Source organism: Psammomys obesus, unplaced genomic scaffold, assembly GCF_907164565.1.
Source record: "Psammomys obesus unplaced genomic scaffold, mPsaObe1.curated_primary_1811, whole genome shotgun sequence".
NCBI classification, from domain to species: domain Eukaryota; kingdom Metazoa; phylum Chordata; class Mammalia; order Rodentia; family Muridae; genus Psammomys; species Psammomys obesus.
In genome coordinates, this window is record NW_026593286.1 from 1,188,795 (window position 1) to 1,216,593 (window position 27,799).

Sequence of the window (27,799 nt, forward strand, 5' to 3'; positions counted from 1 at the left end):
ACCCAACTTTCCACCAGCCGATGCGAGGGTGAGTTCCGTGTGGTATCAGGATCATGCAATGCAATATTATTTGGCAGTGAGGAGAATGAAGCCCTGACATGAGCTAGACACGGAAGACCTTGAGAACATTCCACGGAGGAGAGAGGGCAGTCCCGGCAAACCACACCACATGATCCTGCGTCTGTGAAATGTCCCAGCTAGGGAAATCAACAGAGACAGAAAGTGGATTAGCAGTTGCCTAGGGCTGGAGGAGGAGGAGGGAGGGATAGTGGAGGAACTGTTCACAGGACGTGGTTTTGGGAGTGGATGAGAATGTTCTAAAATTAGATCGGACTGACGGCTGCAAGACCCTGTGAGAGTAAACCAGGGAAGCTTCTACTTCAGGGGCGAACACATGGCAGACCAAACACATCCCCCATGTCAAAGATGTAGAAAAACAGGGATGGGGTGACAGAAGGGAAGGAAAAGAAGGGAGGGGAAGGCCGGACAGGAGGGGGGGGAGCGGGAAGGGAGGATGATAGGAGCTATTGTTGCACTGATACTGCGCTCCACACCTGAGGACAGGCCTCACGTCTTCATCTTGTCTGTAGAGAGTGGGGCACCGTGCCTAAAGGTGACGGTCCCATCCACCCCTAGTGCCTGGCCTGGGCCTAGGCACCACCTGTCCCCTCTCTTTCCTGCTACAGCAGCTGGAGGTTGGCTGGGATGGCAGGGCGGGAACCAGGCTCAGCAGGCATCAAGGATCCCTCTTGCCAGAGTCATCTTCCCAGAGAATCTGAGGGCTAGAAACAGGCCACTGGCCCTGTGAGCTGAAGGGGCCTGCCTACATGGCCACGTGTCACCTTGTAGCTCCCTTCAGCTAAAGTCCTCAAAGCCTGGAGCCTGTGATTCCCTAGTCCTTGTCACCGTGGTGGCCACCTCCTCTCTGCCGGACAGGATGTAGCAGAGCATCAGTTTCTGTCCTCACAGAGCTGAACTCCTCCTGTGGGCTCTCAGCAGTGTTCTCTGGGAGCAAGGAGGACGTGGGGGAAGCCAGGCAGGGTGAGAAACACAGAATTAGATTCACAAAAGTGGAATGGGGCAAAGTGCTATCCCAAGAGTGTAGAGAAGGCAAACTTGTTTGTTTGTTTGTTTGTTTGTTTGTTTGAGACGAGGCTTCTCTGTGTAGCCCTGGTTGTCCCAGAACTTACTCTGTAGAGCAGGCTGGCCTTGAACTCTGAGATCCACCTACATCTGCCTCCCAAGGGCTGAGGTTAAAAGTGTGCACCATCAGGCCCAGTGAAGACAGACTTGTAAACATGGGCCCAGGACCATTGACAGCCAAGCTGATGGAGACAGACTTGGACCTTAGCAGGGTCACCAAGAGGGCCACACAAGGCTAGACACATCCTGTACCCTCCTTTACACCTAATGCAAAGGAAACCTTTCCAGCTTTACCTGAAACTAGAAGCAAGCACACCATTATCTACCAGGCATCTCTGGGCCATGGCCTACAGCCCACACGTGGCTCAGGACAGCAGACAATGAATCCCAAAGGAACATTGTAAGCTTAGTTAGAACATGATGATTTTAAAAAAAAAATTATAAACTTGATCACATAGTTATGTCCTCACAACAAAGGGTTGGTGCCCCCCTGATTGACACTCCTGGCTCAGGTAAAGGGCTTATGTCACAGATAGGCTCTTATTCCTGAAGAGGAAAAGCTAGCAACTTGTGAGAAAACTGACATAAGATGTGAACAGAAGAGAGGGCAAAGTGCCCCTTATGTATGAAAAGGGCCCTGATCTGATTCCAAAGGCATAAACCTGAATTTAGAGAGCCCTATGATTCCATGTCTCACATGGGTTGAAAAAAAAAAATGGGTAACAGCTTCACCTGAAGAAGCTTTGAGAGGCAGGTATCCCCAAGCTGGCTGATGGGAATGAGACCACTCCTCTGCCTAAAGGCTCTCGGGGACCTGCGGGGTCCCGCAGAAGTTTACAGGGCTCTCAGGAACCTGCATGAGTTCACAGGGTCACACAGGGGGGTTCACAGATCCTACAGAAGCTCAAATGTGTGGCCCAGTCACATGTTTAAGTGGCTTTGCCCCGCTGCTGCCACTTCTCTGTCTCTGACACAGTGGGAGCTTGCAGTGTCATTCCTAAAGCTGTTTGCTGTGGTTGTTCACAATAATAGCAAAACACAAAAATAAAAACCCTGAGTTTCTTGTGGGGACAAGTGGTGCTGCTGGTCCATCCACAGGGTGTGGGGCAGCCTCAGGGACGGGGGAGAGCAAGGGGCTGGCTTCTTTGATGCCTCCTGAGCAAGTGGCTCCCGGGAGGTTCTGAGGTAGGTTTGTTTGTGGTTCTGGTGTTTTCCAGAATCATGGGGAAGGTAGTTCCCAAGTAATTACTGAGGCAGTGCATGGGTGTGGGAGTGAGGAAAGCAAGGAAGATATGAGTAGCTGACTTTGGACTTCCTGTGGGTAGTGTTTACCCTATAAGAATGCTTATTGAAGGAAAAAAAAACCCATAAATTAGGGACAGCTAGCATTGGGTTTGGAGTGGAAGCTGAGAAAACTCACTTCAGAGACAAGCTTAAAATGCTAGCTTTATTTTCTGCACTCACAGGGAGGCGGCCAATTTGGGATCTGAATCTTGTCCCCAAAGGGAGATTGTACGACATTTTTAAAGGATGGGAACAGGACTGGGGTGGGCTGTCGCTCTGAAATGATGTCTTCCTGTCATGGCATGGTTGCACACTCAGTATCCCACAGCAGGTCAGGCTAAGAGCACTGGACGTGCATGAGATTGGGTCCCTTACCTTTCCATCATAGATGGGTTGGGGCTTGTGAAGCTCCGCCCCTCCTCTAGGAACTATTGGATGTTACTGGCTGCTAAAGGCAGGGGTAGAGGCGGAGGTTATTTTATTTAATGATGTGCCTACTGATAAGTTGCCCTGCTCAAATAAATAGTCCCAACCTATCCATGCTTATGTAAACAAACCTAATTAAAGTCAGTTGGGGACACACACACACACACAGATAGAGACAGAGACAGACAGAGAGAAAAAGAGAGTGAAGAGGGAGGAGCTGGCACATGCCTGTTATTCCAGGGTTTCTGCATATTCAAAGGGTCCCTGGTCTACATAGAGTTCTGAGCTAGCCTAGACTATATTAGGAGTTTTAGGCCAACTACATTAGGAGTTTGGGAACCAGACATAAGGCATTTCAGGCCAGCCAGGGCTACATAGTGAAATCATGCTTTAAAGAAAAGTTTTCCAAGGAAAAGCACTAGCTGGAGAGTCAGTAAGGAAACATTGCCTTCCCTGATGGGAGACAGCAGTTTTTTGATTCTTGCTGAGGAGGCAAAGAAGAGGGCATGCTGCTGGGCTGGAGACTGTGTTGGCTGGGCCTGGCCAGCACACAGCAGGAGGTTCTGTGGTTCTGAGCGCTCTCCCTGGGATTTCTGTGCCCTCGACAGAGCTCCTAAGAATATTGATCATGTGCGGGGAAGACTTCGAAGGAGCAGGGACAAGCTGAGAGCTGAGCCTGGGCCACTGAGGAATCCCCAAGGGACAGGCCCATCCCAAGCCCAGGGTCCTGGTGATACATCTGGGACAGCCAGGCTTAGCTCTAGCAGGGCAACTGCAGTTCACTGAAGAGGCTAGAATGGAGAGAGAAAAGAAAGGGGGCACAAAACAAAACAAAACAAAACACCTAGGGCCAGTTAATAGGACCTGAAGTGCCTTTTCTCACTGCTTAGTTCTGCCCAGAGCTCCATGCCTCCTCTACTCCACAGCTGCAAATACCCAGGGGCAGGGCCAGGGGCAGCACCTGTACAGAACTCCAAGCTGGCGAGTCTCTGGGTAGTTGGTGAGGTAGCACTCAGAACTCCGGGGGCCATGTAATTAGCCACAGCCTGGCCCAGGGCCATTCTGGCTGTGAGACAGTAGAAGTGGCTTTGCTTGGCCATCTCCTCACCCCTGCTGCAAGCTGAAGCATGGCAGCCTCTGCAGCCCAGTGGGGAGGGCCACAGCTCCTCCCAAACAGGCAGCTACTTCAGCTCAGCTCAGCACGCAGGGCAGAAAGGATGACAGGTGCCACTGCCCCCAGCCGCCTGTCACTGGGAACCAGCTGCCTCCTGTCAGCAGCCCATCAAGTCCAAGGACCAGGACAAACAGTCCTGCTGATCTGCCGCTCCCTGACCTGCCTCTAGCAGGCCTCTTTTGCTGCTAACACGTGCTTCTGTCTGGTTGGCTCCAGGGTCCGGCATGAACAGGCCCTGCAGGAAGGAAGGAAGGCAATGAGAGGGCAAGGAACCTTGGGAGATGCTCTCAGAAAAAGGGCTGGTGGTGGAAGAACATGGGGAGGCTTCTCAGAGGAGGAGGCAGAAGAGCCAGTGGACTGAGAAGGGAGGGTGCCCTGGGGAAGTAAGCTTGCAGGTAGGAGGAGTGTGTCTCAGGTCTATGAGGGCAAGTGTGGGACAGGACCTTCTTGGGGGACAGTGGGATGGAGATGGGTACTATTTGTGGAGGGGTATCCCTGAGAGTTCTGGGCTGGGAGCACCCCGGGTGGAGCTGGCTCAGGGCCAGATGAGGACCCCACTTCACACCAAGAGAAAGAACCAGGGGCAAGAAGGATACTGAAGCATCCAGCCCCCTCACCCCCAGCATCACCCATTGCTGATTTCTGCACCACCTGGGTTCGCTTCTGCCATTGTTCTGCACAGCAAGTGACAACAGTGTTGGCAGAACCATGGCTCCATCTCCATGAAGCCACAGCCTCTTCCTACAGATGAAGCGCTTGGAGCACAAGGGCCGCTGCCACGGATAAAGCAAAATCTTCGTATTGCTTTTTCTTTTGCGTGACATTGTTTTCCTTTGTGGTGCTATTTATTTCTGTTTAGTCCATTTAAGGTCGTTCTGAGACTAAGTGCAGAAGTTTCCCATCTGTCGTGGGCTGTGGAGCAAGGAAACTCCACTTAATACTGGCTCTAGGGTAGGGTGCTCCTGAGGGACAGAGCGGGTGGCACAGGGAAGAGCTGAGACCAGCCTGTGGTCACCAAGAGCCACAGTCACACTGGGACTGCCAGGTTGGTGTCTAGGGTGGCTGGCAGCAAGAGCTGTTTTTAGCTGTGCCTGGAGGCAACTCCATCTGGGGCCAACCAGGCACCGTGACCTTGTCAGAGCATTCTCTCAAGGAAAGAGCTCGAGCCAAGGGGTGGACCCTGATCATGGGGTGGCTGGGCCTCATCCCTCTCCCCTCAGCTGCCCTCCTAGAGCTGGCCCTAAGAACCAGCCTTTTCCTTACGGGTATATGCCAGGGCCTGGGTTTGAGCTCTGTCTGGACACAAAGCTTGCAACCTGGGGCCCAAGAAGGCTAGCCGGGGATGCTGTGAGGCCAAGCATGGACAGGAAGGAACAGTGATGAGTTGCATCCCTGCGTGTTGCGCTCGTGACCCTGGGTTCTCCTGAGCACTCACCAATGTGCCCTTCGGTCTCATCCTGCTCAGTGAATGACTGAGATCTGCAGGTGAGTTCGCAGTCCCCAGAGACCCTGAGCTCTGAAAAGCCGCTCTGGAAGAGCATGCAGATCCACCAACCTTTTTGGAGCCCCAGGGGACACCGAAAGAGCTCAGTGCATAAGGGAATCAAAAGCATTCTGCCTAGGGCTGGCATTCAGTGTGGGTTTTTCTCTGGCTGCAGAATTCCACACATATTTCCTGAGGCCTCGATGGGCATGCTAGAGCGACAAATTGGGGCCCACAGAGGTCAGTCAGGACACCAACCAGAGAAGGCCAGATGCTGTGAAATCACATGTCATCCCTCGCTCATTCCCTGACTTCAGGCTGGGGAGCTCAGGATCCAGCAGCATCAAGGTGGTTTCAAGTAGAGAGAAGCTGGTGGGGGCTGGGAGTCCTTCACCGCCTGCTGTGGATTTGCGAAGTTCAATACACCCTTGCTTACCAGGGCTGTTCCTTAACTTTCGGACCGGAGAACAGTGCAGCTGACATAGACACACGTTGGAGCTATTCCTGGGGCCGGGCCCAGCTAAGCTGGCTAGGCCATCAAGCTCTGGGGTGCAGCTTCTTCGCATGGAAACTGAGGCTGCAGTGGTGCGTCCTGCATCCCAGTGAGCTGAGCAGCCGGGGGGAGCAAATTTGCGAGTACCTCACCCAGCTTTGGAGAGTACCTGCCTATAACGGGCACCATGATGTACACCAGCTGAGCCTGGTAACTGGGGTGCAGCCAGCATGGAAGGGACAGGCACCGCTTGAGTCTCATATACATATTCATGCCGGGCAGGTGTCAGGCAGATGAGGCACAGGAGACAGCGCCGATCCTGAGCTCCAAGGTCTCCCAAGGACCTGGGCAATGTGAGGCCATCTAGCTGTTATTTGCTTAAGGAATGTGCCTTATCCTACACTATGAGTGAACATTTGTGCTTCTCCTCCAGGCCAGCACCCTGCCTTCATTGCCCTGCTACAATCAATACAAATGGTAGAGGCTCTCCCAGGTTCTAAAAAAAAAAAAAAAAAAAAGACCTGTCAGGACCATGTGTAGTGTATGAGATGCCTAAACACAAGGGACACAGCATTTCACATTCCTCTCGTAGGGTTGTACTGATGGTCGGCTAAGTCCTAAGGCCTCCAACTCCAAGACAGGAAGGAAGGCCTGATTTTACCCAGCCTGGCTGTAGAGCTGGGGCTCCCAACCAGTTCCGAAAAGCTGGGATACAGCTTCTTAGCAAGTTAACTCTGGATATTGGGATGGGGTGGGGGATGGGCCTGTAAACTGGGATCCAGAGACTAACTGGCAGAGTATCCACTGATCTTTCTTGAGCTTCAGCGCCCCCTGGTGGTGGGAGGCCATCATTTGCAGTAGACTGTGGGTGCTTTAGCATTTTCGCCTCTCCAATTCAGCAGGTCTTGGGATTTGGGTGCTGCTAGGAACCCCACATCTGAAAAAGGATTGAGAACCTGAACCTGGAATCAGAAACTAAGGGACACAGGAAAGAGGAGAGGTGGGTTCCCTGGAGAAAACAGTTTTTCTGTTTTCACATTCCAAGACAGAGCAGACCTGGAGCTCTCTTTACTGGCCTGCTTCCCTTCAGGCTGACTTGGAATTACTCTTTGTGGGTGTTGGGCCAAGTTCAGCCCAACAACAGGTTGTCTGGGAAAAGGAAGTGTGTCAGGACATGTGTGGCACGTCACGCTGGGTACACAGGCCAGGGCTTGCTTCTCCAGAGCCCCGAGTGACTCTCCCTGGAAACCAGAAGCCCCAGAGAGGGACACCTGGCCACCTTGAGGAACCAGCTTTGCCTCTACTGTCGGGTCCCAGGACCCACCTCTGCACCCACAGCTCCCCACACTACCGACTAAGAAGCAGGCAGCTACAGTGCTTGGGGGACTCTTGACCTATGCCCAAACCCAGCTGCAAGGCGTCTGGGGCATGTTCTCTGTGTTAGAGAGAGAGGAGCTGGCAGAGAGTCACAATAGCTACAGAGCAGATGGCCGATGGGGTTGGAAACCTGCAGCCTCAGCGCTGTGTTGTGGTGGCCTCAGTTTGACTCTCTTTGCCCTGGCTCTCCCGAGCTTCTGTAATCTGAAGATGTAGGTCTGTCAATGTATTTCCTCTCCCTGCTGAGGAGTCTCTTTCTCTGGGATTTGATTATTTACTGTTGGATTGTGCTAAGTCCATTGCAGCCTTTCTCTTCATTCTGCAGGCTTTCCACCTAGTCACATCTTCCTGCACTGTGTTCTGGATAATCTGCTACATCGGCCATATGTAGCTGTTAAGATTGCCACAGCAAAGAACCACAGACTGGGCCAATCAACCAATGAATAAACATCGAAACCCAGGTTCAAGGTTCTCGGCAGGGTTGGTTCCTTTTGAAGGGAGGAACACGCACACATAGGCACATGCACACACAAGATCCCTCCGAGTGTGGACGGCTATCTTCTGCCTGTGCCTTCACATGGCTGTCCTTCTTCTTTGTGTGTTTGTCCCAATCTCTTCTTTAAGGACACCAGTCCTTGGACTAGGGCTCATCTTAATGGACCTACCTCATTCGCTTCATTCATGACCCTGTCTCCAGACCCAGTCTCATCCCAAGGTAGTGGGGCGTGGTTAGTTTTAGTTGTCAAGATGACACAATCTAGAATCACCAGGAGAGAGTCTCAAAAAAGAATCTCAGGTGGGCCTGTGAGCATGTGTGTGGGGAAATGCCTTGAATGCATTAATTGATGTGGGAAGATCCAGTTCACCCTCGATGGCACCATTCCCTAGGCTTGGGTCCTGGACTGTGAAAATGAGAACACTAGCATGGGACGTCCATTCTCTGCTCCTGACTGTGGGTGTGAATGGCTGCTTCCAGTTCACATAACCTTGGCTTTCTGGCTGACAGACTCTGCTCAGGAACTGTGAGCTAAATAAACCTTTTGTCCCCTAATCTGCATTTCCTCAGGGAATTTTATCCTCACAACAGCAAACAAAACTAACGCTTGGAGTTTAAGACTTGACATTAGAAATTGTGGAGTGATACAACTTGGCCAATAACATTTAGTTCCCAGTTACTCCCTAGCAGAAGTGTGTGTGTGTGTGTGTGTGTGTGTGTGTGTGTGTGTGCGTGGAAAGGCCAAAGGTTGACATGGAGCATCTCCCCAATTGCTTTCCGCCTTATTCTTTGAGACAGGCGCTCTCGTTAAACCTGAAGCTTGCTGATTCAGTAGGCAAGATGTCTTCATTTCTGTGCTGCCATGTCCTGCTTTTTATGTGGGTTCTAGGGTCTAAACTCGGGTCCTCATGCTTGCACACCAAGCACTTTACCAACTGATCCAGCTCGTTGGCCCCATTAATTTGCCCTTTGAGTCTTCTGTTAAGTTTCACTTCCAAATACCTTCTCAGCTCAGTAACTTTAGAAGTTTGCTTGGTTCTTTTTCAGATCTTGTTCTCATATACTCACTGTGGTTCTTGAGATTTAAATTTCTTCACTTTAAAAGATACCCATTCAAACAGTTATTCTAGGTTTAGGTTCTTTGGTGTATGAAATTATTAGAGATGCTACTCTTTCTATTTTCAGTAAATGCTGACTTTCTAAACTCACATTCATAAGATCCCCTTAAACACGCATGCACACACATCTGCGTGCATACACATACACAAACACATACACACGTGTACACTGATGGAAACCCGGGGAGCTGGGACTGAAAGCAAGCCTCTTGTAAGAGCTTTTGCTTTTGGTTATTAGCTTTGGACTTTGTGTAGCATAATCTCACCACAGTGCAGGTCTGCAGTCCAGTTTCCAAGACAGACTTATCCAGTCAGGCGGAGACAGGAGTGCACCTGGTTTTCAGAGCTGATGCTAAGAACCTGCTAGTCATTTTTTCAGTCCCTAATTAGCAAAGTTCGTGCCAGGGCCTGAAGTCCGTTCTGGCAGGCCCTGGCACACAGCGTAGCCCGGGCAGTGTATCTTGCAGGCGTGTGCTGTCTTCAGGCTCGGTGGTGTCGCTTTCTGCTGACACGTCTGTAGCTACAGAGCTAAATGGCAACGTGTGTTGAGTCTGGGGTGAGATACGGTTGACTGCATTTTAATCTCACATTTTCTAGCTCCACACTAACCAGGCATGCTCATATAGCTGACCTCACCAGCCAGGAAGCAGAGGCCTCTGGGTGGGAATGGTCTAGTGGGGGGCTTGGGGGCCACCCCATGCCCTGGCATGGTAAGAGGCAGATGCACCACCATGGGAACCAATATTTCTCTAGGGACACTATGCCACAGGGCACTGTAAACTGCAGGCCCCTTTTGGACACTGAGATTCCTGACAGTGGGGTGCTGGCTCTTAATGTTAATGTGCTAATTTCCATGGAGGAAAGCTCTCAGGGCTACTGGCAAAGCCCTGATGGTGTGTGTGTGTGTGTGTGTGTGTGTGTGTGTGTGTGTGTATGTGTGTGTGTGTGTTGGGGGTGCAGGAAGGCTCACTGACAACTTCACTCTGTGGGATTATCTTTATTACATTAACTGAGGTGGGAACCACCCCCCTCCCCAACTATTCTCTAGGCAGCAGACACTGGTCAGTGTCAGTAGGGAAATTCTTTTTATCAGAGCATTTTATCATGGTGATGGGAAAAGATACTAAGGTAAGGTGGACAGTGTCAGCTTCCTGTTCCTGTGATAATAAACACTTCGGCAAAAGGCAGCTTGGGAGAAAGGTCTTCATTTCATCTTACAGCTTACTGTCCTTTATCCAGGAACGTTAGAGCAGAAACTCCAGGCAGGAACTGATGCAGAGGTCAAGGAAGAATACTATCTACCAGCGTGCTCCTCATGACTTGCTCAGCCTGCTCTCTTACAGTACCCAGGACCACCTGCCCAGAAATGGCACCGCCCACATCGAGCTGGACCCTCCCACATCAATCATCAATCAAGAAAATGCACCAGAGACTTTTCCACAAGCCAAACTGGCAGGAGCATTTTCTCAATTGAGGCTCCCCTTCTGAAATGACTCTAGCTTCTATCAAGTTGACATAAAACTAGCCAGAACAGGCAGGGACCAAGAAGTGATTCCAGGGTGGCTTCTGGCACAGGAGTCTGGAAATGAGGCTCTGTCCCCTGGGCAGGGCAAGAACAAGAACCAGCCTTCAAGAGAGCAGCTGTCTTACAAGGAGGTTGGGCCAAACCATTTCAGCTTCACACTTGAGTGGGGATGGTGTCTGAAAGGTGAACATTTTCTCTAGGGGCCTAAGGGGCGTTTCTAACATCTTAAAAAGCTAGATAGACATAAGTCAGGGGTAACAAGTGCTTAGTGTATCTCCTTCTCCTCATTCTCTTCCTCGTTCTCTTCCTCCTCCTTTCCCTCCTCCTTCTCCTCCTTCTCTTTCTCCTCCTCTTTTTTCTCCTCCTCTCCCTCCTCCTTCTCCTCCTTCTCTTCCTCCTCCTTCTCCTCCTCCTCCTCCTCCTTCTCCTCCTTCTCTTCCTCCTCCTTCTTCTCTTCCTCCTCCTCTCCCTCCTCCTCCTTCTTCCTCCTCCTCTCACTGCTCCTCCTTCTTCCTCCTCCTCTTCTTCCTCCTCCTCCTCTCCCTCCTCCTTCTTCTTTTCCTTCTCTTCCTCCTTCTTCTCCTTCTTTCTGAGACATGGACTCAAGTAGCCAGTCTCGAACTTGCAACGTAGCAGAGGATGACCTTGAACGTCTGATCTTACTGTCTCTACCCAGGAAGACTTTACTAAAGAGAAGAGGTGTTTCGATAGCTACCAGGATGCTATAGCTAGACAGCAGAGCTGACTGAGTGATTACCCCTAGCCCCAGACACCTAGCACACATAGGAAGTACCCTGTCACCTGACAGATGAAAACGTACAAACAAGGTCCCAACATGGCAGAAGCAAGTGCGTTACAAGAGTCACGCTCTGGGCTCTAATTTTTAGTTCTCACAGTTCTACACAGGTTTACTTTCTAAGCAATGAGGGGCACACTTCTCCCGGGACACTGATGACCCAAGCCCACGCTTTCCAGGGCTTGTCCCAGCCAGCCCAGCCATAGCACCTCCTTCTGAGGATTATAGATTTTGGAGTCTTGACTGGGAATATACAGACATGACTTAAGCAGAATCAGACATGGGAGGAACTGAACATTTGAAAATGGCCGACCCACACATTCCCAGTGATCTCACTGTGGTGAAAAGCAGAACTTCTCCAGGGAAAAGTGTGTGTGTGTCTTTTACGAACACAGAGTGAGGAGGGAGGCATGAGCAGCCAGCCATAAACTGCTCATCCCTAGAGACAGCAGCGGTGCAGAGGAGCCGGCTGACAGCCTCTTCCACCGTACTTACTTGGCTGAGAAAGAACGAACCCCACGTTTATCACCCCTTCCTTTGAAAGGGCAGTGGCTGTGTCCAGCTTTACACGGAAGAGGCAGAACCGCAGTCTCTCCTCCAACTGCAAGCTGTTACAAGCCTTTCTTTACATAAAGTGCATCTTGTTAGGCATTTTGTCATAGCAATGAACTAAGTGACTCGCCGTCCGGAGGCCTGCACAGAGTCCCATCCCTCCTCTGTTCCCGTGCAGAATGTCTTCACACAGTAGAAAAGTGATTTCTTTTCTTCACATAGGAGGAGAGTGATTTTTGGTCCCTTATGTTCCAGATTCTCCTGTCCATTCACTGAGCCCCTGGGTCCCAAACCAGATGGACAGACAGAGGGCAGCAAGGTTTGTGTAGCAAGGCTGACAGTTGGCAGCAGCCCAGGGAGGTTTTAGACCACCAAGGAGGGAATATAAATCTGGTCAAAGTCCTACAAGGCTTCAAGGAACATAGGACCAACTAGACAAGGTTGATCATAGTAGGCAAAAGAAGAAAAAAGAGAAAATGCCAGATGCCAGAGTGGAGCAAGTTTCCATTTTTGTTAGTTTTGTTTTTACAACTATTAATGTGGAGGTTCCACCAGAGAGAATACTGTCATAGCACTCTGGAGGGTGAGTGTGCTAGAGAGAGAACAGGGAAGGAAATGAGGGCAAAAGCACTGGAACCCGAGGCTCACAGCCCTTTATAGGTCAACTCTGTAGCAACTGCATCTCTCTCATTTGTAAATTCTGGGTTTTCCCACACAAGTGCTGTTACACAATGCACAGGTGAAGAACTTTTCCAGGCCTGTGCCGTCTGGCTTTATTCGTGTGTTAATGTTAGGCCACCCTCTCCAGTCCCTGCTCTCCCTCAAGGGACATAGAGAGGGTGGGTGTGTCTCCTGATGGCAAGCATCCAAACATTTGGGAACTAATTAATAACCCGTGGGTCAAAGAATGTAAGAGGAACACTAGAAAATATTTTGAACTGATGAGAAAACACAGTTTAGAATAGTATAAATAATAAATATATTAGAAAAAAAACCAAATAAATCAAATCACCGGTCTCAGTTTCTACCGTGAGAAACTAGAAAAATAGCAGCAAGCCAAACAAAAGCAAACAGAGTAAATAGAGAAGAACAGAAATCGGTAAAATAGAACATAAAAAATGGAGAAGACTAATGGAACCATGGGTGGTTCCCTCAGAACAAAATGAATACTCTCCCCCACCAGACAGACCAAGCAAAACCAGTTACATATAAAAGAACATGAATCACTTGCCACAGGAAAGAGGGGTCACCTTGGATGCTAAGAAATTAATGTCCAAAACAACTCTATGCAGATAACCCAGTCATCAGCTGGAAGAGACGAACTACTTAAAGTCCATAGTGCCAAAAGGCACACAGGTGCAAACACGAACTGTGAGCAGGTGTCCACCTAAAGGAGAGGTCAAAGGTCAGAATCGCTTTCCGCAAGGAAGACTTCAGGGCTCTGTGCTTCAATCAGCAGATTAAAATAGCATTCAGAGATGAAATAGCACTGTGAAAATCGGTGGAAGGAAGTTCTCCCACTTGTTCTAGAAGGCATCACGACCCAAACACCAAAACCCACAAAGCAACTGTCAGTTTCCTCATGAAAAGAATTAAAAATAAGCCCAGCATGGAGGCGCATGCCTGTAATCTCAGCTCTCAGGGAGGCAGAGGCAGGTGGATCGCTATGAATTCAAGGACAGCCTGGTCTAACAGTCTACACAGAGAAAACCTGTCTTGAAAAAAAACAAACAATTAAAACTATCATGCATCGTTATAGCAAATATAGCTAGCCTTACCTTGTCTATTTGTATTTGTATCTGTATATAAAATACATGCTTCCTTATAATATATACATTAAGCATATACTTCATACATGTATTCATAAGCATGTATAATACATGGATAAATCTGCACCATGCAACGCTGCACACGTAATTACCTCTTAATTCACCTATGTGTGTTGACTTGTGGGCAGAGCAAGTCTCTTAGAGCAACTCCGTGTGAATCATTCACCAACACAAGCGTGAACTGTCCCTCAGAGAGACTGCACACAGTGCTGGGGCTTTACCTAGACTCGGAACACGCCAGTGATGGCACTGCTTCAAGGATCGGCTGTCTCTAACTTCCCAAGTTCTCACCAGAGATGGAGAAATCTGTTTTGGCCTTTGAGAAGAATACCAACTCAGACACTTGGGAAATTCTACCCCATTTCAGTGCATCTTTAGCTATTTCCCACCTCCAGGTTGACAGCTCTACTGCTAAGTGTAAGATTTACCAAAGACACTCAAAAGATCTAGGTTAAATTTATATAAAATTATGCAAATTATATATGTGTGCTATTTACATATAAATAAAATATGCCTGAAGTTTGTTGTATACTTTAAGCACACATGCAGTATCTTCACGTCGATAGAAATGTACATTTAAAAAGCAGTCTGTAAATACCAGCAAGTCTTCCGCAGACACGTCCCTCAGTTTACATGTATACCCAACATATATATGCATATGTGAGTACACATTTCATGCGTGTTTCATTTATGTGTATAATATAATCAAAGTTAATAGAAACCAATCAACTCAATCGCAAAATAAAGCAAGGAGCCAAATGACCCCAAGAGCTGTGAAGAGCATTTGAGAGGCTGGGGAGATGGTGAAGTGTGTCAAGCACACGTGAGAACTGGGGTTTGAATCCTCCGCACACATGTGTAAAAGTCAAACACAGTGGCATTCACCTGCGATCCCAACCCCGGGGGGCTGCAGACAAGGATGTCCCTGAGTCTTGCTGCCATGAGTATGACCGTGTGGGAAAACAAGCCTACCACACACACACACACGCACACACACACACACACACACACACACACACGCACACGCGCACACACACACACACACACACACACACACGCACACACACACGCACGCACACGCACACACACACGCACACGCGCACACACACACACACACACACACACGCACACACACACAGAATGTAATAATTTTAAAAGGGAAAAAACCCTCGTGTCACTTTACATGTTTTGTGTTGGCCTAGATTCCTAGCCATACTGGGGCACATGTGGCCCATGAGCAGGTCAGACACGTGTGCTAGAATACACACAGCAGCTTGGCAAAAGAAACCTTACAGACCCTCCAGTGATCTAAAGCTCATTGTTACAGGCCTCGGTGTGGAGCTCAGGACTATGGCACCTGATTAGCATGAGTGAAGCAGTGTGCTTTGTGCACTCCCCTCCCCCACCAGGATCCAGACAATTACCATAAAGCTGGAGTCATTGTGAGAGGGTGTCCAAGTTAGGGTTCCTATTGTTGTGCTAAAACACCATGACCAAAAGCAACTTAGGGACGAAAGAATCTATTTCATCAGATGCTTCCAGCATTAAGAGTCCACCACAGAAGGAAGCCAGCGCAGGAATTAAAAAAAAAAAAAAAAAAAGGTAGGAGCCTGGAGACAAGAAAGGAAGCGGAAGACACGGAGAAGTGCTGCTCCTTTTAGTACTGTCTTGCTCCTCTGAGGTTGCTCGGTTTGCTCTCTTATCCACCCCAGGACCGTCTCCTCAGGGCTGGAACCACCCACAACGTGCTGGGTCCTCCCACATCGATATTGATCAAGCAAAAGCCCCACAGATTTGCCCATCAGCCAGTCTGGTGGGCGCATTCGCAACTGAGATTTTCTCTTCCCAGATGACTGTAGCTTGTGTCAAACTGACATAAAACAAGCCAGTACAGAGTGATCTTAGCATGAGAATTAAACACATCAATGGGCGGGAAGGAGAACCTAGAAATTATGTCTGCGTTTTATGGCCACTTGATTTTTGACACAGTCAAGAAGGAAACTTGATAGAAAAGTCTGTTGGACTTTGAGTGCTGGAATGATTCATGGAGGGGTGTAAAAGCAGAGTTAGAGCCCTGGTCAGGCCAGCTCAGCTCTGACCAGGAGTTCAGCGCACAGCCACAGATTTCAGGAGAGGGGGCACTCAGTCAAACGCTCCAGAGACCCTTGCTCTAAGTGGCCTGCCTGGCTAGGGTAGGTAGCACTATTTATACAGAGCTTTGAGCTCTTAGTAAAGGGCCAACTAATCAGTATTTTAGGCTTTGAGGAAGGGATACAGTGTCTTTGCTGTAGATCCTCAAATGTCCCTGTCATCCCCAAGTGTGGGAGAGAGTGGACTTGGCTGTCTTGGTGATTTCAGTTCAGGAGAGGCAGTGGCCCATGCCCCCCCCCCCCCCGTGGGGGCATTCCAGGAGTGGGTTGGGCTGGCTATGGTGGGAGGAACTCCACTGTGACTCAGCCAGCAGGCTCCATTCAGCTCCTTCCATTTCCCTTCTTGTTCTAGAACAGCTGGAGATCCAAGCCAGTCCAGGGAGATCCTCCAAGTCCCTGTCGAGGCCTATCACCTTGGCACAACTATACCAAGTGTGGCCTTGTGGAGGGACACTGCCTGCAGCGGCAGAGGAGTGAGCTGTGTCATAGAAGGTACACAGTACAGCCATGCCCCATCCCTCCCCATCCCTTTCTGCTTAGTCATCTGCAAAGCTTCCAGGAAAACAATCACAGTTGCGCTAGAGGCTGGGGCACAGACAGACACAGCTGTTACCTACTTAGCGCTGTGTGGGCACTGCCAGGGCAGTGCCTGGGTATCAGCCTGTCAGGGATGCTTCAGGCAGAGCCAGGTGCACACTCTGCTAGGGGTCAGGCCTGAGCCCACCTTCAGCAGCAGAGAACACTTGTAGGGTGAGGCCCATGACAGATACGCAAGGACTCTTGCAGAGTGAGGTCAGTGGGCAGGACTTGTCTACCACAGCAAGTCAAGCTGTACCCCAAATGAACGGCAGGAAGAATGAGGTGTGGTCATGAGGCTGGGGAGAGGTGATGGTCGGCCCATGTTCTGTCAGAACAGTAAAAACAAAGGACAAGGGGACAAGGGAAACGTCCTGGGCATCCTGACCAAGGGCTTAAATTAGGGCAAAAGATTTTATGATTTTTCTTCTGATTCAGCAGGTTTCTGTTGACCAAAGCTTGTCTTACATTTTGGGGAAGGCATACGCTCCTCACCCTTCTCACCCTGCAGCCATGAGACCTACTACAGAGCAGAAGACACAAGGCTTCTTCTTGGCCCTCAGGCCAGGATGAAGCCCAGGATGAAGCTGAGGGCCTGGGACTGTGGGCTATCAGGGGTCCCAGGTGGAAAACACAGTAGAACACCGTAGCCCTTGCATGGGACCAAAACACCCTGCCAGGGTGAACCTAGAGGAAATGTCCCCAAGCACTTCTCCAGAGACAGGCAAGAAGGCCACCCTCTATGGATGGAGGGAACAGGAAAGTCATTGCCACCTAGAGGGCACGCAGCAGTCACTGCCTTTACTGTTCACAGGCCTCCTCTGTGAGGTAGTTGAGGGAGCTGGCCTCAGCCCAGGAGACCGGTGGGGTGTGGCAGCTGCCCATGCGGTAGGGAGGGAAGGTTGCTTGTCAAACAATCTCTTTTGTTCAGGGAAGGCTCTTGTAATCTTGTATTGTCAGGGAGTAAATTCAGATGAAAAGCAGCCACACTCAGAGGATGATGGTCCCGCCTTGGGGAGGACAGCAGCAAGATGATGGATCTGAGTTTCAGCGAGTGCCTGTTAATGAGCTTCAGCTTAAGTGGTGTTTACGGGCAGCAGCTGCAGGTGAGCTCCCCCTTCACCCTGCTTGTCAGAGCTGGCCCCTCCCACTGCCCTCCCCAGCCTCCATTTCTCCTTCACCTTTGGATTAGGGCGTGAAAGTCCGCCAGATGCTCTGTGATCTTTGGGCTGAGGGGGACGCGGCTTCTGGTGGCTTCTGGATGAAATGTCCAGGTGGAAACTATTTTTAGATGGTCATGCTGGGGCCAAAGGGGACTCACAGCTGCAGCCACTACTTTGGAAATGGGAGGTGTCAGGGGAAGCAGAAGACATCTGGGAACACTCTCCCAGCTGGGATCTAGGGGCTCAAGGCTGCAGTGCTCTGGGAAGTAAATGCCCAAGAGCCAAGAAGAGGCTGGGAAATTTATCACAGATCCAAACTGTGCTTGCTCCCCTTATAGGAGTGAGTGTTTGGATCCCGATTGGGTCATCCTACACAGGGGTTCTCTGCGTTCTCCAAATATCAGCCTCTGGACTCCACTGGCTCACCTGGCCCTTCCCATGGGCTGTAATCTGGAACTCTCTGGTAGAGCAGCTGCACAGAAACTTGTGTCCCACGCCCCAGCCAAGACCCTGACTCCCAGCTGGTGATGACCTGTATAGCTCGGGCCTGGAGGTAGAGTCACAAAAGAAGCCTCCTTAAGCAGGGAGCTAAGTGGCTTCTAGTGGACGAGTATGCATCGTGGGATGTATTTGGAGGACAGAAGTGAAAAGGTCTTTGAAGGAGGGAATGGGGCCTTTCTGCTTCCAAGTAGGCAAGTTCTCTGCCATCAGCGGTGTGGGAGCCAGTGTCAGCAGGACCAGAAAGGCAAGAGCATCGTTACTCACAAGGCACCAGACCCAGGCGCACATCTGAGGGCTACAGGGACAGGTAGCCACACCACACCAACCCCTTCTTCCTCTGGACTCAGAGGGCTAGGACCAAAGGTTTGAAGCCTAGCAGCCTCCATTGGCTTTCAGGATGGGTATCACTTGCCGGTCCAGGTGAAGCAGTAAGAAGAAATATCCCTCTGGCCTCGGATGGATGCTCTTCGGCTTTGACACCTTTGAAGAAGGTACTGACTTCAGAAGGAGAGGAGAGTGATGCCCCAGGCAGTGACCCCTGGGAGTGAAACCTACAGCACTCTGAAATGGCCCGGGAGCTCTCAGACATGAAGGCAGATCCTAGCATGGGGCTGGGGTGAGCTACCATCATGAGCAGCTTCCTTTGAATACCCAGGCTGTTGAGGCCTGGAATACACAAGGGACAGACATGTATGCATATCCATAAATTATAGATGTAAATTATATCTTGTGTTATGTATCAATTGTTTGTGAATTATACATACATAATTTATACATAAATTATGCATCATATTTATATAAATACATAAAATACTTTATTCATATTTATGTCTCATGTATTCAGATATTAATATACTCCTTTCTGCTTTCTATTTTCATTTAATAATTAATGTTGAAACTTTTCCCATGCAGGACATATGGATCTATCTACCTAATTCTTTCAGATGGCTGAATAACGGGCCATCCTGAGGACTGTCTATCACTAATTCATCCATTCTATCCACTTTTGATGTGTGTTTGGTTCACAGTAAGTTTTCAACTGGCTGACAAAGCACTTCAATGGACCGTGTTTTCCTCCTTTTGCTCTTTACTATAGGAATTCTGTGGATTCTTAGCATTGAACTGTCCTTGCATTCTCTGCAGATGTAATGCAGGACTTAGTTTTTTCACATACTAGCAGTTCTCAGATCCTAGGGAGGACCTCCTTCCCTTCTATTTGACCCTAGCTTATCAGGTCTCATCAAGGCTGACTGAATCATCTTCCTCTGTGACCTGACAAGGATTCACTACCCCCTTCCCCCAAGGGGGAGGTGATCAAAGAGCCAGCTACTGAGTTCATGTCAGAGACAGCCCATGTACCCCTTATGAGGGAGCCCATTTAGAAACTGAGCAGCCTATGGGTTTCCTCCAAACAGGGGATCTAGGTCTAGGTCCTCTCCATGCATGGTCCTTAGTTGGAGTGTCCATTTCTGCAGGCCCCCCTGGGCCCAGGTATTTTGGCTCCATTGTTCTCCTTGTAGAGTTTCTGTCCCCTCCAGGTCTTTCTATGTCCATTTTCTTCCATAAGGACTCTGGCACTCTGCCCAGAGTTTGGTACTAAGTCTACTTGCTCTATTAAGGCTGGAGAAATGCCTTCTACTTTATTAGAATTTTGTGGGTTTTTTTTTTCCTGAGTAGCTTCTAGATGTTTACATAGATGGATATGGGAACCTGTTACTTCCCAGTGGGCTTGAGGGGCCTCACACAGGTGAGCTTGTTTTGTGGCCTACCCTAGAGCCACTGAGAATGAGCTTGCTTAGGCAAGTGTATAGGGAGGGGTTTAAGCCCAGGTGCATGAGGATGGGAGTTTCTGTCACTCATGGGAGTCCATGAGGAGTGGACTTTCTGTGAGTCAGGATCCATAGCTATCACCCCAGAGCCTGGTCAGAAGCAGCTGAGCCTTGGGCAGGGTAGGGCCTGACCATAGCTGCATTTAGTTTCCCAGCGCTGACTATAAAGGAGAGGAGGCATCAGAAGTTCAACTAGGTTCCAGCAGCTGCTTAATTATTCAAGGCAGTTCCATTATCCATAATCAAATTATTTTGTACAGTCAGAAGTGGAGATCATCACATCGAATTGTGGCTTAGGTCTCTAAAGTAGCACATGGAAGCACATGAGATGGAAGGAGCATCCTCAGAGAGAGAGAGAGAGAAAGAGAGAGAGAGAGAGAGTAGGGAAGCATCCTCAGGGGGTGGGAGCTCTGGCTATCCCTTGGCTGTTTTCTCCAAGCAGGGGGGAGGGGAGGGGAGACAGAGGGGACAGTGGAATTAGCTGTTGCCTGTGTGGGTGTTGACTGTTGAGCCCCACTAACTTCTGCTCTGGAACCCACAAAGTCCTGGGTGGGCATTGCACTGAGTGTGTGTCATTAGCTCACCACAGGCAGCCAGGGGCGAGGAGCAGAACAGGGCTTTCTCCTGGCACCTGGTGCAGGGGACATGACAGGAGTCATAGGCTCTCCTGTGGACGGGCCACAGTGTGGACCGCCTCTGTGTCAGAACTCATCCCTGAACCGTCCTGAAGAACAGGCGTGCAGCCCATCTCCTTCTCTGCCCAGGCTCCCTCCTTTCACCTTGGGTTTCCAGTTTAAGCGATGGACTCTGAATTGGGCCTGTGAGAGGTGACCTAGGCTAACCAAAGGAATGGTCTGGGAAAGAGTAGGGCAACGAACTGGATTCTGCTGCTAATTAAGATTAAGCTGGCTTGTAGCGGGGGATGAGAAAGGTGTCAAGCTGGAGGTTTCTGCTTGAGTTATTGCCAATTTAATTTTTATGTAATTAACAGCTGTGCGCTGTGTGGTTAATAAGATTCTCCGATGAGGTCTCTGGCTGATGCCTCCTCCCTCCACACCTCCCTTCGATATTTCTTTTGTTCCTGCTGGGGCACGCATTGGAAAATATTTGTGTGTGTCTTTGGTCAGCATGACCAACCACCTTGAGCTCTGCCACCTGAGCAAGGCGTGAACCTCAGAGGGCGCATTCTGCGCTACACTCACGGTAGCTTAGGTGCCGAGATGTTCCACGTCGGCAGCCCTCGCTGGTTACCCAGTGCTGGCCACCCTGCCCTTCTCTGCTGTCAAGGCGGGATCCTGAGAGCCTGGGGAGTCTTCCCTGGTCCTCTGCGACTCCCAAAAGAGTGGTGCTCAGTGAATGTGCACCGGGAGGCTCAGCTCAGCGTGGGGCTGCTGGGTGTGGCTATCAGCCAGCAATGGGTGCTCACATGTTGTGGATCTGGGTCTCTCTCTACTCGTTATCACATGAGCCTCTCCATAGGGTGCACGATGGCATCTGAGGCTTAGGACAAGAGATGGCATATGGGAGAGGTAAGAACTGCCCAAGAACAATGCTGCCTTTCCGGAGGCCTAGTCCCTCAGCTCTCACTTCTGCTGCTGCATGTCTCTGTGAGAAGTAGAACTTCAGGTCCAGCCACAGTCAAGGGACAGGAAGCAGCTCTGCTTTATCTCAAAGTTGTGGAATTCTTTCCAAACCACCTCTACAACGTCTGCTGACCACACTTCCCAAAAGAAGCAGGGCATGAGAGGATCATTCTCAACCCAATCTGGATCACACGTCACACTAGTAGTTACTTTTCTTGTGGCCATTGGCCAAAATACTTGACAGAAGCTCACTTAAAAGAGGAAGGAAGCTTCTTTACAGACCAAGAGATGTGTCTCCTAGCTGATCCCCAATCCAGACAAGTTGACAATGAAGATGAACCATCATGCATATTATTAGGAACCAGCAGCAAAGCCATGCCAAATGCATGCTGGGAGTGTAAGGCGTCACACTGCTGGAGAAAGCAATGTGAACTAAAGGCACAGCACAAATTGCATGAACATGGTGTACGGGGCGGTAGGCAGACATGGAAGTAGCCAGCAGGGTGATGCTTAAGATGAAAGAGCATTTCTGTACTGGGGAAGCTTCTGAGCTCATGGCACCCTTGAAGATGAGGGGTGGTCCTTCCAAATACTCTTCTGAAAAACTACCCAAGAAAGCTGGGGAAACTTGGGAAGTGGTTGTTAAGACCAAGAGCCACTTCCCTAGAACTGGTTCCAATGGCCTTACTCTCCTGTGTGTCTGCTGGTTGTAGAAGGGGAGGCATGGGCGGTGATGGTACTCTCTCTCTCTCTCTCTCTCACACACACACACACACACACCACTTATAATAGGAGGCACGGAGCCGTGAAAACCCTGCCTATACACCTGGGACTAGACACGGTTCATATAGCTACCTACAGAGGGTGTCTGGAAGACTTAATTTACCTAGAATCTCTAGATGCTGAAGCTGAAGAGAGGCTGATCACCGTGGGGCTGTGTATGGTTCATGTGGGACAAGAACAGGGAAGTCCAGACAGGCAGCAGGTCTCAGTACAATCGGCTGTTCAAGGTCTGCACCAGCTCCGGCTCAACTGTCCCTTGAGGCATCAGCCATCAGAATGGGCAGTGGTGGGGGATGGGGGCATGCCAGGTAGTCTTAGGTCTAAGCCATAGCCATGTCACTAGCCATTCATGCCCCCTTCTTACAGAGAAACTACCCAGGAGGGCTTTGATATGTGATGAAGCACCCTCCTCATACCAAGAACATCCTGAATAGACCATGCATGGGAAGCCTCCATGCTTGGAAACAGAGATCTGGGTACCAGTGTGTGTGAGCTGATCCTTGGAAAGGCCCAGTATAGGGCTGTCCAGGCCCTTCTCAATCATACAGCAGCGTGGAATCCCTGCCTAAGTACCCGAGAGGAGTCAGGGTCCACAGAGCTCTTAACAGACAGTCCAAGCTGTGGTAGGGGCTGTTCTGGGAACCCCTGGTCTCCACACAAAGAGGTTGGATCACCTCCTACGCTGTGACAACCACATTATCTGAGTACTGCCAGACATTGAAGTCCAGTTCCATAACGGAGGTTAGCCATCCCGATTTATAGTCATGGACTATGGCCAAATCCCTTCAGAGGCTGGGATGGGCAAGTGGGTCCCCAGGACTGCCAGGCGGTGAGCACATGACTGCATTTGGCAGACCTGTCAGTGCTATGCTGGAAAGAGGTTGTTCTTCCCTCCCCCGACAACATCCAGTCATGGCCCACTCCTAAACATGGTGGAGCAAGCAGATGAAGTGTCTACCCGCAGTGAGGCTGTTAGACGTGAGGCTACACAGAGAACCCATGGCTGGGGGAAGTGGAAGTTTCTGGTTTCTTTGAAGACTCAGTTGTGTCATGTGATGTTTTGCTGGAAGCTGTGTCAGTTGAGGGGCCAGCTGAAAACATATGTGGGTGGATCTGCGGAGAGGAGATACATAGAAGCCCACAGAGAGTGAGACAATGCTTTTTGGATTGATATCGCTTCTCTGGTCTTCATTCTTCAACACTTCACCTTGCAGAGAGAAATCCTCCAGAAAACTTCTCGGGCCAATCCAACTGAGTCTTGCTGCTTTATCTGATTTGTTCCAATTCAGTAGTCTTATTGTTTCTGTTGAGTCGTGCTGATTTGTGTTGCTGTGTGGTGTTGGCCTTTGGACTGGACTGCTGGTATCTGAACAACGAAGAGTGGACTCACCCTAAGGAACTATTTCTAAAAAGATCTACCACCCCCTTTTACTAACTCTCTTTCTTCTCTACTATCTCTGGTCAGTGGTTGGAAGAGAGGTAGAAGCATTTAAGAACCCTGAATAAAGTAGGTTTTTTGAAAAATCTAAGCCCATAGCTGGGGCTGGCCTAGGCCTTGGTTACGATGTGGCAGCCTGGGTTGGCCTGATCTAAAGCAATAGACAGACTTTTGTTAATACACTGCCTGGCATCCTGGAGACCTACTCAGGACTTGTGGGTGTAGAGAGCTCCAGAACATATACCAGTTCTGCTCTTCCATGGTTTGGGTACTGTGAATCTGAAATCCAGGGGTTCACAGCGCTGCCTCTCCTGGCCTCTGGGCCCCTGCATGCTCTAACATCACATGGTCTTTCATCAAAATCTTTGCTTTTTCTCCCCTCTTATAAGGATGTCTGTCTGTGCTGGAGTCAGGGAATGCTCTAAACCCAAGATGATTTCATACCGACATCCCTAACTAACTCTATTTACTAAGTAAGTCTTGTTTCCAAGCCAGGGACCCATTTGCTCTCAGGGTTCCTGGTGGACATTGCTTTTCCAGGGCAGCATCCCACCAGTGGAGAGGCCAGGAAGGATCACAGCCTGAGAGCAGGGACAGGGTCCCACTCCCTTTTCCTGTCCTGCTCAAAAGAACAGTGGCCATCCACCCCCCTGAGACATTTACAATCCAGAAAACCAGAGGGAAGTAAGCAACTTCCAGAGTTCACCAAATCAAAGCAGTAAGTCGTGAGGAGGCCCATTTAGCAGAAAGAACTTACCTGAAACCTTACATTTTCACTGCAGCCATTTGAGAGTTCCTAGGCCAAGTACTGAGAGCTAATCTCATCCCCAGCACTCACAATTCAATCTTAACTAAATCCACACCACACAGAATTACTTCGACTATGATTTCCCAGCAGAAGGTGTTAGAAACATATTCCTTTCCTCATTTTAATCAAATTTCATAAGTTTCAGTGAATGAGCTAGGAGAGAGAACTAAGGAAGGAGGAAGGAGCCTCCTCCAAACCTTTCTCCTGGTCCAATAAGGTGGTGGGGTATCCAGGAAGCCCGGCTCCTCCTGTGGTTAAAGGGTCTGTCATAGACAAGCTAGGAGGAAGCTGCAAGTCTGCAAAACCAAAAGCTAAGGCAAGTGTAGAGAGGGAATGTGTGGATGCTCTACAACAGACATGTCCCCAGAGAACAGGCAAACCATAGGGAGATGGGCAGTCCCGCAGGCAACCAGGGATCCGCAACAGCCTGGCCACTCTGCCGCCTCCTGCACACAACTTCATCCTATGTACGGCTTTTCTCCCTTTTCCTTTGCTTAATTCCAACTGAGTTAGCAGCCCCTGAAAAGCATTCCATGCTTTCCCAAAATCTGGGCTGTGACATCCACTGAGTGTCCAGGCAGCACGGACGGCAGTTTCTACCCCCACAGGAGCTATGGCTTGCTTTCGTTGCTCTGAGACCCAGAAGCCAACACCAGCCAACACCAAGACCTTTGTCCCGTCACTAAGCCACACTCAGCAGGCTGGCCTGTGTGAGTGAGTAGGAATACTGGTTGGGCCGCCCAAGGATTCCACCACCCTGAAGACTCTGATGTGGGTCCAGGAGCCCAAGGGCTGCCCCACGAGCTGCAAGCACCCGATGGCTGCTCCAACAATTGCTCTTAGGGGCTCAGTCGATGCTTCTGGTCGAAGTTTATCAGATTTCCTTAGAAATGGCTGTCCTCAGCAGTACCAGAAAGAACACCTGGTAGGAAATCTTTAGAGCAGAGGTTTTCAACCTTTGGGCACTGAATGATGACCCCTTTCACAGGGGTCGCCTAAGACCATCTGCATATCGGATATTTACATTTTGATTCACAACAGTAGCCAAATCACAGCTAAAACATAATTTTATGTTTTATATAATGACTGGGGGTCACCACAACATGAGGAACTGTATTAAGGGGTCGCAGCATTAGGAAGTTGAGAACCCCAGAGTGACGTGGAGTCCTGACGCGAGCTGCTATGACCCCATAACTCTTGCAGTCTGCACGTGTGCAAAGTCAGTATCACACAGGCGCTACCCGGCTCTGCTACCGGCTTGAGAAGCAGCCAGCAACCTTGTACCACCTTGGCTGAAGCAGGCCCTGAGTGTCTGTGTGACTGAGTGATAAACACCTGTGTGGGCAGTGGATCCTGGTGGCATTTTCTTTTCAAATGAAAGTCTTAGTTTTACGCCCATGGGCCAAACTTTGCCCTCTAGATGCCTTTCCCATTGTCCCAGTAGCATCTCTTTAAGGATGCCAAGCTTCTGACAACCACCTTGTCCACAACTTTAAACACAGTCACACTCCTTTCTCAGCCAGCAATGCATTGTTTCCTTCTGCTGGGCTTCCTCTCATCCCTCCACCGTAAACTTGGCTAAGGTGACCAGCAATAACCATGTGATGGCCTGGGTGCTGTGCTGTCTTGAAATGTTCTCTGCCAAATTAATTAGTCCATTGCGTTCGGATTCAGCCTCACTCAAAAGTTTAACACAAATGTAGCCTGATTCTTTACCAAATATACCATGTATAGTCTCGAATCCAGCTCCTGAGCTGTTCTTATTTGAAACCTCATGAGCACACTTTTGATGTCTGTCCTTCTGTCAACATCCTGGCCTTGCAAATTCCTGTCAGAATCAGCCTGGAACCTTGGATTACAGATCTCCAAACTCTCCCACAAACCAGTTCACATGGCGGGATTGTCATACGGCAAGTCACAGCAATGGCCTCTTTTGTGTAGAACTAACCCTCTGTTCTGGTTTTTGCCCAGTCTCCATGATAAAATATCCGATAGGAGCAATTTGAGGGAGGGAGGATCGAATTTGCATCATGACTTCAGAAGGTCTCAGCTCATGGCCTAGCTCTGTGTAGGTAACAAGAGAAAGGACTCATGGTGAATTAGTTAAGTTGCTCCCAGTGAGAACAAAGCTGAGATTAGAGGAAAATTTGTGTTTAAACTGTAAAAGTCTGGAGCACAGAAGGTGAGTAAGAGAGGTTTCAGCTGGGAGTGTGATAATTAAGCTGATTAGATAAGCGGAGGGACACGGCTATGGGCCGTGAAGGCAGGTCTAGTACCCTGTCCATCTGCCCCCACGCCCACAACCCCAGGAGCACACACAACATGCCCTTGACCATCTGTAACAAAGTAGGGCTGGCTTCCAAGGAGACACCTCCATTTATTTCAGGACAGAGACCCCACAGCAGCTCGTAGACCAGGGCGTTTCCCTTCTGCAGCCCAGCACAGGCCTTTTCCCACCTTGACATCTCCAATAGCCCCACTTTTCCTTTTATAAGAGAAAACATGTGACATTCATCTTTCCAAGTCTCTCTTATTTTGATCTGTCACATGAAGACCTCCAGCCTGTCACATTCATTTTCCTGCAAATGAAATAATTTCACTCTTCTTCATGGTTGAATAATAATGGTGCATGTGTGTGTGTGTGTGTCTTTGTGTGTGTTAGTGCCTGCCACCATGCTCCCTGCCACTATGGTCATGGACTCACCCTCTGGAACTATAAACTAAATTCTTTCTTCTATAAGTTGCCTTAGCCATGGTGTCTCTTTACAGCAGTGAAAGAGTAATTTAGAGAGCCACTGAAGCCCTAAGTAAGAGAGCTATGGTGACATCTGATCACCCAGCATGGTCTGCTGGGCGGCAGCCTAGCGGCACTCTGGCTAGTGATCAGTGTGGATTTATTTCCGAATCTCTCATTTGGCCACTGAAAACTTCTCATCCCCCTTCAAACACATCCCGTTCACTGAGGCACACTGCAATGTGCTATGTACCCACTTCACCACTATTATCAAATAAAACAGATTTGCCTTTGATTTTAACACTTAGTGCTTATCCGTTGACAGAAGCAAATCATGCCCTCAGCAAACGGAGAGCTCAAACACTATGGTGACTGCTGGAACATGTCCTAACATGGCATTTGTGTAGCTCACCCAGCTGACTGCTTCCTCCAAGGGTGGTTAGCTCCTAACACTAGAGTTTTCCCGAAAGCACCTGCATAGAGAGACACAAGACATCCTGGGCTTAATGTCCCATTCTTTCTCCTGATAGTAGCTCTT